Here is a 13,204-nt window from a genome sequence, read left to right as displayed (position 1 = left end):
ACAGGACACAACAGCAACAGGGTGAATAACGACCAGGGACTGGGGGGACGGGGGGTGATGAGCACAATGGTACACATGCACAAGTAAGCATAGCACATCTGCTGAGAAACCATGCCCCAGACCCCCAACTCACACCAAGAGACCAATGCACCCAAGCATGCAACATGCCAGCACTGTATAAGTACAGAAGTCAGAGGCACACCACATGTAAGGGATAAGGGGCAGCCAAATCAGAGCTGCAGGGGCAACTTCCTCAAAATGCGGTACACACACATCACATGCGGAGCACATCAACATTGACAACGTTGTGGCACAATCCGCAACACGTCCACAACAGAACAGAGGACACAACTGGTGCCGCTTGTGTGCAGAAACTGGCCAATCACATGTGGCATCGCAGGTAAATATGAGTTGACAATGTACAAGTACAAACACACATCCGTGATGCTGTCGAAAAGTCCACTGTCCCGTATCGTAGAGGCAGCTCCTCACAAACATTCACAATGTAAACTGTCATTCAGTCCGAATGTTAACATGTACAATACGTCGACATACATGTGAACACAATGTTAAACTGCATCTTCTCTTCACATTGCAGAGGGAAATTCAGCATCTCCTGCAGATCGGTCCCAACCTCTCTTCTCTGATGACGAAGAGGACCACCACACCTTCGACTCCGACGCCCTCCAACAGCTTGCGGACAGCCTCTGCAGCCCATTCCAGGAGCAGGGCAGCCCAGCTGCTACGACGAGAACCCACCCTCTGCACAGAACAGCAGGCAGCACCCACCACCACGGCTGCCTCCCAGGACCCCCACGACGAACACATGGCCTTCCAACGCCGTGTGTTGGTGTGCCAGGAGAAGATGGCTGAACAGGTGCAGGTGGGGTTCGACCACATGGCAGACAAACTGGACACCATATGTGGATGTCTAAGTCCCATCAGGGACCACTCACAGTCCCTAACGGACACCCACAGTCCGCTCCATGCCATCCAATGAACCATGGCTGACATCGCCAGAGTCCTGACTGTGCGACAAGAATGACTGTCTAGTCAGAGTGGCTCCAGCGAGCTCACCTAGGAGTTGGGACTCATGCGGAGGCTCATGGAGAACATGGAGCGGACACATGCGGAAAGAGCGGCAGCCATGGCTGCACACCAGCGAGAGGTAGCTGGGTCCCTCAATGGCATAAAGACCCTCCTCATGGAATTGCTGGCATGAGGCCTGGCGCTGATGCATGCTGCTGATACCACTCCAACCACATTTCCAGCCCCTGATGTGTCAGTGCCACACAGCACGGCAGACATTCCACCTCCGGCCCCTGAGGTGTCACTGCCGCACAGTGCTGGAGACAAAACACCACCACCTGCATGTGAGGCACATGAAACAGCAGAGCACAAAGATGCAGATGGATCTGCCTTCATTGTCAGAAGGACGCAGTAGCATTCATCTCCGCCATGTGGCCTGTTTCTGCTTTGTTCGGCCCTCTGCATCATCACCTTTCACTGTCCCCCGATGCACTCTACGACACTCACCTTGGACCTCGACATGGACTACCATATTCTATTTGCTCACCAATGACACAACTATCAGACTGCGGACTGAACTCCTCCTCTACTGATGTACTTTTCATTGCCTGAAGGACTCTGGCTGGCCCTCCACGGCTAACAATGGAAAGTGGGGTTTGCATGGCCCTGTGGTGCTCCTGCTGCAACACTCCATAGAATGTGCATTAAACATTCATTTTCACACCGATGTGTCATGTCTATGATCTTGCAAGTGTGGATGTATGGATGAATGTAGGGCCAATGATTTCAAATTACGTCCATGTTGCTCATGTTGTGGGACTTAGGTCACAGGGTGACACATTACCCATTGAGTGCCGGGTGGTGCCGACACTAGAACGGAGACACACTCACTAGTTACTTCCTTGTCCAGCCATGCACGGAACCACGCCCAGAGCCCCAGGGTCATTCTTCACACCCTTACACTGAAATGGCATACGCCAAGCCAGCCCACTCCACCTACACTCACGGGGGGACTACAACGCTACATGTCCCAGGTCCACTTCCCTGTGGGGATCTGCTGCTCACAGGTCTAGTTGTTAGCATGCCACAGCCACTCCCTCATGGCTGGTTTACACCCACACCACACCCATCCGGCATAGGCGTCACAGGACATGTGACCCTGCCGATATAAAGGGCCTGGCGCATGTGTTGGACGCCATTTCCACTCTCTAACTGGGTGTCTCTGTGTGGTCATCATTTCTGCCTGAGGGCTTAGGGCCCTGCCACCTCACATTGGCCAGTGCCGGGGGTTACATGATGGCGTCCGCACCATGGGACTCAATCATAAAGGGTACACGGCTTGTGGAGCACAGACTTGGTGGCACCGGATACACTGTGGCAAGCACAGGCACACCGCCACAGGACAGTGTCTTTCTGTGCAATGAGGTAGGGGCACCTTAAGTGCTAAGCAGGTGTGCAGCCTGCGATGATGCACTGTCCAGGTGGTCCGGAATGGTGGCATTAGTGTGAGCCCTGCTTGACCGCAGTGTAGGCCTGAGGCAGCGGGCAGTGAGGGCCTACCGCCACGTGGCATCGCCTTGCCGTTCACAGAGCTAGTGCAAAAAGGACTATTGATGGACAGAATGCAGAACAATCTCATACATTCACCCCAGTACAGAGATCTGGGCCAAAATCCATCGGTTTTTTGCTCACCATGCCATTCCAGTTTGGACCCAGCCATATGCAACTCAGTCTTGACCCTGTACCCAATGGGAACAGTCCAGCCCGAACTGCCAGGCCAGGTTCACCCTGGACTGGAAACAAGCATCCTAGGACCGGTTTCGGGGCTTCACCCCTCTTCAGCCAGGATAGCTTGATTCCAGTGGCATGGAGAGCACGGGAGTCACGTTTGAGCATACCCGTCCCACTCGGGGTGACAAATGCAAAAAGAACTATTGATGGACAGAATGCAGAACAATGTCATACATTCACCCCAGTACAGACATCTGGGCCTAAATCCATAGTTTTTTTCCTCACCATGCCATTCCAGTTTGGACCCAGCCATATGCAAATCAGTCTTGACCCTGTACTTAATGGGAACAGTCCAGCCCGAAATGCCAGGCCAGGTCCTCCCTGGACTGGAAACAAGCATCCTAGGACCGGTTTCGGGGTTTCACCCCTCTTCAGCCAGGATAGCTTGATTCCAGTGGCATGGAGAGCACAGAACTCACGTCTGAGCATACCCGTCCCACTCAGAGTGACAAATGCAAAAAGAACTATTGATGGACAAAATGCAGAACAATGTCATACATTCACCCCAGTACAGAAATCTGGGCCTAAATCCATTGATTTTTTGCTCACCATGCAATTCCGGTTTGGACCCAGCCATATGCACATCATTCTAGACCCGGTACCCAATGGGAACAGTCCAGCCCAAACTGCCAGGCCAGGTTCACCCTGGACTGGAACCAAGCATCCTAGGACCGGATTCGGGGTTTCACCCCTCTTCAGCCAGGATAGCTTGATTCCAGTGGCATGGAAAGCACGGGACTCACGTCTGAGCATACCTGTCCCACTCGGGGTGACAGATACAAAAAGAACTATTGATGGAGAGAATGCAGAACTATGTCATACATTCACCCCAGTACAGAGATGTGAGCCTAAATCCATTGTTTTTTTGCTCACCATGCCATTCCAGTTTGGACCCAGCCATATGCAAATAAGTCTTGACCCTGTACCCAATGGGAACAGTCCAGCCCAAACTGCCAGGCCAGGTCCTCCCTGGATTGGAAACAAGCATCCTAGGACCGGTTTTGGGGTTTCACCCCTCTTCAGCCAGGATAGCTTGATTCCAGTGGCATGGAGAGCACGGGACTCACGTCTGAGCATACCCATCCCACTTGGGGTGACAAATGCAAAAAGAACTATTGATGGACAGAATGCAGAACAATGTCATACATTCATCCCAGTACAGAGCTCATGGCCTAAATCCATTGTTTTTTTGTTCACCATGCCATTCCAGTTTGGACCCAGCCATATGCAAATCAGTCTTGACCCTGTACCCAATGGGAACAGTCCAGCCCGAAATGCCAGGCCAGGTCCTCCCTGGACTGGAAACAAGCATCCTAGGACCGGTTTCGGGGTTTCACCCCTCTTCAGCCAGGATAGCTTGATTCCAGTGGCATGAAGAGCACAGAACTCACGTCTGAGCATTCCCGTCCCACTCGGAGTGACAAATGCAAAAAGAACTATTGATGGACAAAATGCAGAACAATGTCATACATTCACCCCAGTGCAGAAATCTGGGCCTAAATCCATTGATTTTTTGCTCACCATGCCATTCCAGTTTAGACCCAGCCATATGCACATCAGTCTAGACCCTGTACCCAATGGGAACAGTCCAGCCCAAACTGTCAAGCCAGGTCCTCCCTGGACTGGAACCAAGCATCCTAGGACCGGTTTCAGGGTTTCACCCCTCTTCAGACAGGATAGCTTGATTCCAATGGCATGGAAAGCACGGGACTCACGTCTGAGCATACCTGTCCCACTCACGGTGACAGATACAAAAAGAACTATTGATGGAGAGAATGCAGAACTATGTCATACATTCACCCCAGTACAGAGCTCTGGGCCTAAATACATTGTTTTTTTGTTCACCATGCCATTCCAGTTTGGACCCAGCCATATGCAAATCAGTCTTGACCCTGTACCCAATGGGAACAGTCCAGCCCAAACTGCCAGGTCAGGTCCTCCCTGGACTGGAAACAAGAATCATCGAACCGGTTTCGGGGTTTCACCCCTCTTCAGCCAGGATAGCTTGAATCCAGTGGCATGGAGAGCACGGGACTCACGTCTGAGCATACCCGTCCCACTCGGGGTCACAAATGCAAAAAGAACTATTGATGGACAGAATGCAGAACAATGTCATACATTAATCCCAGTACAGAGATCTGGGCCTAAATCCATTGTTTTTTTGCTCACCATGCCATTGCAGTTTGGACCCAGCCATATGCAAATCAGTCTTGACCCTGTACCCAATGGGAACTGTCCTGCCCAAAGTGCCAGGCCAGGTCCTCCCTGGACTGGAAATAGGCATCCTAGGACCGGTTTCGGGGATTCACCCCTCTTCAGCCAGGATAGCTTGCTTCCAGTGTCATGGAGAGCACGGGACTCACGTCTGAGCATACCCGTCCCACTCGGGGTGACAAATGCAAAAAGAACTATTCATGGACAGAATGCAGAACAATGTCATACATTCACCCCAGTACAGAGATCTGGGCCTAAATCCATTGTTTTTTTGTTCACCATGCCATTCCAGTTTGGACACAGCCATATGCAAATCAGTCTTGACCCTGTACCCATTGGGAACAGTCCAGTCCGAACTGCCAGGCCAGGTCCTCCCTGGACTGGAAACAAGCATCCTAGGACCGGTTTCGGGATTTCACCCCTCTTCAGCCAGGACAGCTTGATTTCAGTGGCATGGAGAGCACGGGACTCACGTCTGAGCATACCCATCCCACTCGGGGTGACAAATGCAAAAAGAACTATTGAAGGACAGAAGGCAGAACAATGTCATACATTCACCCCAGTACAGAGATCTGGGCCTAAATCCATCGTTTTTTTGCTCACCATGCCATTCCAGTTTGGACCCAGCCATATGCAAATCAGTCTTGACCCTGTACTTAATGGGAACAGTCCAGCCCGAAATGCCAGGCCAGGTCCTCCCTGGACTGGAAACAAGCATCCTAGGACCGGTTTCGGGGTTTCACCCCTCTTCAGCCAGGATAGCTTGATTCCAGTGGCATGGAGAGCACAGAACTCACGTCTGAGCATACCCGTCCCACTCAGAGTGACAAATGCAAAAAGAACTATTGATGGACAAAATGCAGAACAATGTCATACATTCACCCCAGTACAGAAATCTGGGCCTAAATCCATTGATTTTTTGCTCACCATGCCATTCCAGTTTGGACCCAGCCATATGCACATCATTCTAGACCCTGTACCCAATGGGAACAGTCCAGCCCAAACTGCCAGGCCAGGTTCACCCTGGACTGGAACCAAGCATCCTAGGACCGGATTCGGGGTTTCACCCCTCTTCAGCCAGGATAGCTTGATTCCAGTGGCATGGAAAGCACGGGACTCACGTATGAGCATACCTGTCCCACTCGGGGTGACAGATACAAAAAGAACTATTGATGGAGAGAATGCAGAACTATGTCATACATTCACCCCAGTACAGAGATGTGAGCCTAAATCCATTGTTTTTTTGCTCACCATGCCATTCCAGTTTGGACCCAGCCATATGCAAATAAGTCTTGACCCTGTACCCAATGGGAACAGTCCAGCCCAAACTGCCAGGCCAGGTCCTCCCTGGATTGGAAACAAGCATCCTAGGACCGGTTTTGGGGTTTCACCCCTCTTCAGCCAGGATAGCTTGATTCCAGTGGCATGGAGAGCACGGGACTCACGTCTGAGCATACCCATCCCACTTGGGGTGACAAATGCAAAAAGAACTATTGATGGACAGAATGCAGAACAATGTCATACATTCATCCCAGTACAGAGCTCATGGCCTAAATCCATTGTTTTTTTGTTCACCATGCCATTCCAGTTTGGACCCAGCCATATGCAAATCAGTCTTGACCCTGTACCCAATGGGAACAGTCCAGCCCGAAATACCAGGCCAGGTCCTCCCTGGACTGGAAACAAGCATCCTAGGACCGGTTTCGGGGTTTCACCCCTCTTCAGCCAGGATAGCTTGATTCCAGTGGCATGGAGAGCACAGAACTCACGTCTGAGCATTCCCGTCCCACTCGGAGTGACAAATGCAAAAAGAACTATTGATGGACAAAATGCAGAACAATGTCATACATTCACCCCAGTGCAGAAATCTGGGCCTAAATCCATTGATTTTTTGCTCACCATGCCATTCCAGTTTAGACCCAGCCATATGCACATCAGTCTAGACCCTGTACCCAATGGGAACAGTCCAGCCCAAACTGTCAGGCCAGGTCCTCCCTGGACTGGAACCAAGCATCCTAGGACCGGTTTCAGGGTTTCACCCCTCTTCAGACAGGATAGCTTGATTCCAATGGCATGGAAAGCACGGGACTCACGTCTGAGCATACCTGTCCCACTCGCGGTGACAGATACAAAAAGAACTATTGATGGAGAGAATGCAGAACTATGTCATACATTCACCCCAGTACAGAGCTCTGGGCCTAAATACATTGTTTTTTTGTTCACCATGCCATTCCAGTTTGGACCCAGCCATATGCAAATCAGTCTTGACCCTGTACCCAATGGGAACAGTCCAGCCCAAACTGCCAGGTCAGGTCCTCCCTGGACTGGAAACGAGAATCATCGAACCGGTTTCGGGGTTTCACCCCTCTTCAGCCAGGATAGCTTGAATCCAGTGGCATGGAGAGCACGGGACTCACGTCTGAGCATACCCGTCCCACTCGGGGTCACAAATGCAAAAAGAACTATTGATGGACAGAATGCAGAACAATGTCATACATTAATCCCAGTACAGAGATCTGGGCCTAAATCCATTGTTTTTTTGCTCACCATGCCATTGCAGTTTGGACCCAGCCATATGCAAATCAGTCTTGACCCTGTACCCAATGGGAACTGTCCTGCCCAAAGTGCCAGGCCAGGTCCTCCCTGGACTGGAAATAGGCATCCTAGGACCGGTTTCGGGGATTCACCCCTCTTCAGCCAGGATAGCTTGCTTCCAGTGTCATGGAGAGCACGGGACTCACGTCTGAGCATACCCATCCCACTTGGGGTGACAAATGCAAAAAGAACTATTGATGGACAGAATGCAGAACAATGTCATACATTCATCCCAGTACAGAGCTCATGGCCTAAATCCATTGTTTTTTTGTTCACCATGCCATTCCAGTTTGGACCCAGCCATATGCAAATCAGTCTTGACCCTGTACCCAATGGGAACAGTCCAGCCCGAAATACCAGGCCAGGTCCTCCCTGGACTGGAAACAAGCATCCTAGGACCGGTTTCGGGGTTTCACCCCTCTTCAGCCAGGATAGCTTGATTCCAGTGGCATGGAGAGCACAGAACTCACGTCTGAGCATTCCCGTCCCACTCGGAGTGACAAATGCAAAAAGAACTATTGATGGACAAAATGCAGAACAATGTCATACATTCACCCCAGTGCAGAAATCTGGGCCTAAATCCATTGATTTTTTGCTCACCATGCCATTCCAGTTTAGACCCAGCCATATGCACATCAGTCTAGACCCTGTACCCAATGGGAACAGTCCAGCCCAAACTGTCAGGCCAGGTCCTCCCTGGACTGGAACCAAGCATCCTAGGACCGGTTTCAGGGTTTCACCCCTCTTCAGACAGGATAGCTTGATTCCAATGGCATGGAAAGCACGGGACTCACGTCTGAGCATACCTGTCCCACTCGCGGTGACAGATACAAAAAGAACTATTGATGGAGAGAATGCAGAACTATGTCATACATTCACCCCAGTACAGAGCTCTGGGCCTAAATACATTGTTTTTTTGTTCACCATGCCATTCCAGTTTGGACCCAGCCATATGCAAATCAGTCTTGACCCTGTACCCAATGGGAACAGTCCAGCCCAAACTGCCAGGTCAGGTCCTCCCTGGACTGGAAACGAGAATCATCGAACCGGTTTCGGGGTTTCACCCCTCTTCAGCCAGGATAGCTTGAATCCAGTGGCATGGAGAGCACGGGACTCACGTCTGAGCATACCCGTCCCACTCGGGGTCACAAATGCAAAAAGAACTATTGATGGACAGAATGCAGAACAATGTCATACATTAATCCCAGTACAGAGATCTGGGCCTAAATCCATTGTTTTTTTGCTCACCATGCCATTGCAGTTTGGACCCAGCCATATGCAAATCAGTCTTGACCCTGTACCCAATGGGAACTGTCCTGCCCAAAGTGCCAGGCCAGGTCCTCCCTGGACTGGAAATAGGCATCCTAGGACCGGTTTCGGGGATTCACCCCTCTTCAGCCAGGATAGCTTGCTTCCAGTGTCATGGAGAGCACGGGACTCACGTCTGAGCATACCCGTCCCACTCGGGGTGACAAATGCAAAAAGAACTATTCATGGACAGAATGCAGAACAATGTCATACATTCACCCCAGTACAGAGATCTGGGCCTAAATCCATTGTTTTTTTGTTCACCATGCCATTCCAGTTTGGACACAGCCATATGCAAATCAGTCTTGACCCTGTACCCATTGGGAACAGTCCAGTCCGAACTGCCAGGCCAGGTCCTCCCTGGACTGGAAACAAGCATCCTAGGACCGGTTTCGGGATTTCACCCCTCTTCAGCCAGGACAGCTTGATTTCAGTGGCATGGAGAGCACGGGACTCACGTCTGAGCATACCCATCCCACTCGGGGTGACAAATGCAAAAAGAACTATTGATGGACAGAAGGCAGAACAATGTCATACATTCACCCCAGTACAGAGATCTGGGCCTAAATCCATCGTTTTTTTGCTCACCATGCCATTCCAGTTTGGACCCAGCCATATGCAAATCAGTCTTGACCCTGTACCCAAAGGGAACAGTTCAGCCCAAACTGCCAGGCCAGGTCCTCCCTGGACTGGAAACAAGAATCCTCGAACCGGTTTCGGGGTTTCACCCCTCTTCAGCCAGGATAGCTTGAATCCAGTGGCATGGAGAGCAAGGGACTCACGTCTGAGCATACCCGTCCCACTCGGGGTGACAAATGCCAAAAGAACTATTGATGGACAGAATGCAGAACAACGTCATACATTCACCCCAGTACAGACATCTGGGCCTAAATCCATAGTTTTTTTTCCACACCATGCCACTCCAGTTTGGACTCAGCCATATGCAAATCAGTCTTGACCCTGTACCCAATGGGAACAGTCCAGCCCGAAATGCCAGGCCAGGTCCTGCCTGGACTGGAAATAGGCATCCTAGGACCGGTTTCGGGGTTTCACCCCTCTGCAGCCAGGATAGCTTGATTCCAGTGGCATGGAGAGCACGGGACTCACGTCTGAGCATACCCGTCCCCCTCGGGGTGACAAATGCAAAAAGAACTATTCATGGACAGAATTCAGAACAATGTCATACACTCACCCCAGTACAGAGATCTGGGCCGAAATCCATCGGTTTTTTGCTCACCATGCCATTCCAGTTTGGACCCAGCCATATGCAACTAAGTCTTGACCCTGTACCCAATGGAAACAGTCCAGCCCGAACTGCCAGGCCAGGTTCACCCTGGACTGGAAACAAGCATCCTAGGACCGGTTTCGGGGCTTCACCCCTCTTCAGCCAGGATAGCTTGATTCCAGTGGCATGGAGAGCACGGGACTCACGTTTGAGCATACCCGTCCCACTCAGGGTGACAAATGCAAAAAGAACTATTGATGGACAAAATGCAGAACAATGTCATACATTCACCCCAGTACAGAAAACTGGGCCTAAATTCATTGATTTTTTGCTCACCATGCCATTCCAGTTTGGACCCAGCCATGTGCACATCAGTCTAGACCCTGTACCCAATGGGAACAGTCCAGCCCAAACTGTCAGGCCAGGTCCTCCCTGGACTGGAAACAAGCATCCTAGGACCGGTTTCGGGGTTTCACCCCCCTTCAGCCAGGATAGCTTGATTCCAGTGGCATGGAAACCACAGGACTCACATCTGAGCATACCCGCCCCACTCGAGGTGGCAAACGGAAAAAGAACTATTGATGGACAGAATTCAGAACAATGTCATACATTCACCCCAGTACTGAGATCTGGGCCGAAATCCATCGGTTTTTTGCTCAACATGCCATTCCAGTTTGGACCCAGCCATATCCAACTCAGTCTTGAACCTGTACCCAATGGGAACAGTCCAGCCCAAACTGCCAGGCCAGGTTCACCCTGTACTGGAAACAAGCATCCAAGGACCGGTTTCGGGGCTTCACCCCTCTTCAGCCAGGATAGCTTGATTCCAGTGGCATGGAGAGCACGGGACTCACGTTTGAGCATACCCGTCCCACTCGGGGTGACAAATGCAAAAAGAACTATTGATGGACAGAATGCAGAACAATGTCATACATTCGCCCCAGTACAGACATCTGGCCCTAAATCCATAGTTTTTTTCCTCACCATGCCATTCCAGTTTGGACCCAGCCATATGCAAATCAGTCTTGACCCTGTACCCAATGGGAACAGTCCAGCTCGAAATGCTAGGCCAGGTCCTCCCTTGACTGGAAACAAGCATCCTAGGACCGGTTTTGGGGTTTCACCCCTCTTCAGCCAGGATAGCTTGATTCCAGTGGCATGGAGAGCACAGAACTCACGTCTGAGCATACCCGTGCCACTCGGGGTGACAAATGCAAAAAGAACTATTGATGGACAAAATGCAGAACAATGTCATACATTCACCCAGTACAGAAATCTGGACCTAAATTCATTGATTTTTTGCTCACCATGTCATTCCAGTTTGGACCCAGCCATGTGCACATCAGTCTAGACCCTGTACCCAATGGGAACAGTCCAGCCCAAACTGTCAGGCCAGGTCCTCCCTGGACTGGAGACAAGCATCCTAGGACCTGTTTCGGGGTTTCACCCCTCTTCAGCCAGGATAGCTTTATTCCAGTGGCATGGAAAGCACGGGACTCACGTCTGAGCATACCCGTCCCACTCGTGGTGACAAATGCAAAAAGAACTATTGATGGACAGAATGCAGAACAATGTCATACATTCACCCCAGTACAGAGTTCTGGGCCTAAATCCATCGTTTTTTTGCTCACCGTGCCATTCCAGTTTAGACCCAGCCATATGCAAATCAGTCTTGAACCTGTACCCAATGGGAACAGTCCAGCCCGAACTGCCAGGCCAGGTTCACCCTGTACTGGAAACAAGCATCCTAGGACCGGTTTCGGGGCTTCACCCCTCTTCAGCCAGGATAGCTTGATTCCAGTGGCATGGAGAGCACGGGACTCACGTTTGAGCATACCCGTCCCACTCGGGGTGACAAATGCAAAAAGAAATATTGATGGACAGAATGCAGAACAATGTCATATATTCGCCCCAGTACAGACATCTGGGCCTAAATCCATAGTTTTTTCCCTCACCATGCCATTCCAGTTTGGACCCAGCCATATGCAAATCAGTCTTGACCCTGTACCCAATGGGAACAGTCCAGCTCGAAATGCTAGGCCAGGTCCTCCCTTGACTGGAAACAAGCATCCTAGGACCGGTTTTGGGGTTTCACCCCTCTTCAGCCAGGATAGCTTGATTCCAGTGGCATGGAGAGCACAGAACTCACGTCTGAGCATACCCGTCCCACTCGGGGTGACAGATACAAAAATAACTACTGATGGAGAGAATTCAGAACAATGTCATACATTCACCCCAGTACAGAGATCTGGGCCTAAATCCATTGTTTTTTTCTCACCATGCCATTCCAGTTTGGACCCAGCCATATGCAAATCAGTCTTGACCCTGTACCCAATGGGAACAGTCCAGCCCAAACTGCCAGGCCAGGTCCTCCCTGGACTGGAAATAAGCATCCTAGGACCGGTTTCGGGGTTTCACCCCTCTTCAGCCAGGATAGCTTGATTCCAGTGGCATGGAGAGCACGGGACTCACGTCTGAGCATACCCGTCCCACTCGTGGTGACAAATGCAAAAAGAACTATTGATGGACAGAATGCAAAACAATGTCATACATTCACCCCAGTACAGAGTTCTGGGCCTAAATCCATCGTTTTTTTGCTCACCGTGCCATTCCAGTTTAGACCCAGCCATATGCAAATCAGTCTTGAACCTGTACCCAATGGGAACAGTCCAGCCCGAACTGCCAGGCCAGGTTCACCCTGTACTGGAAACAAGCATCCTAGGACCGGTTTCGGGGCTTCACCCCTCTTCAGCCAGGATAGCTTGATTCCAGTGGCATGGAGAGCACGGGACTCACGTTTGAGCATACCCGTCCCACTCGGGGTGACAAATGCAAAAAGAAATATTGATGGACAGAATGCAGAACAATGTCATACATTCGCCCCAGTACAGACATCTGGGCCTAAATCCATAGTTTTTTCCCTCACCATGCCATTCCAGTTTGGACCCAGCCATATGCAAATCAGTCTTGACCCTGTACCCAATGGGAACAGTCCAGCTCGAAATGCCAGGCCAGGTCCTCCCTGAACTGGAAACAAGCATC

Source organism: Triturus cristatus, chromosome 4_2, assembly GCF_964204655.1.
Source record: "Triturus cristatus chromosome 4_2, aTriCri1.1, whole genome shotgun sequence".
NCBI lineage: Eukaryota > Metazoa > Chordata > Amphibia > Caudata > Salamandridae > Triturus > Triturus cristatus.
This window is presented reverse-complemented; position numbering follows the sequence as displayed.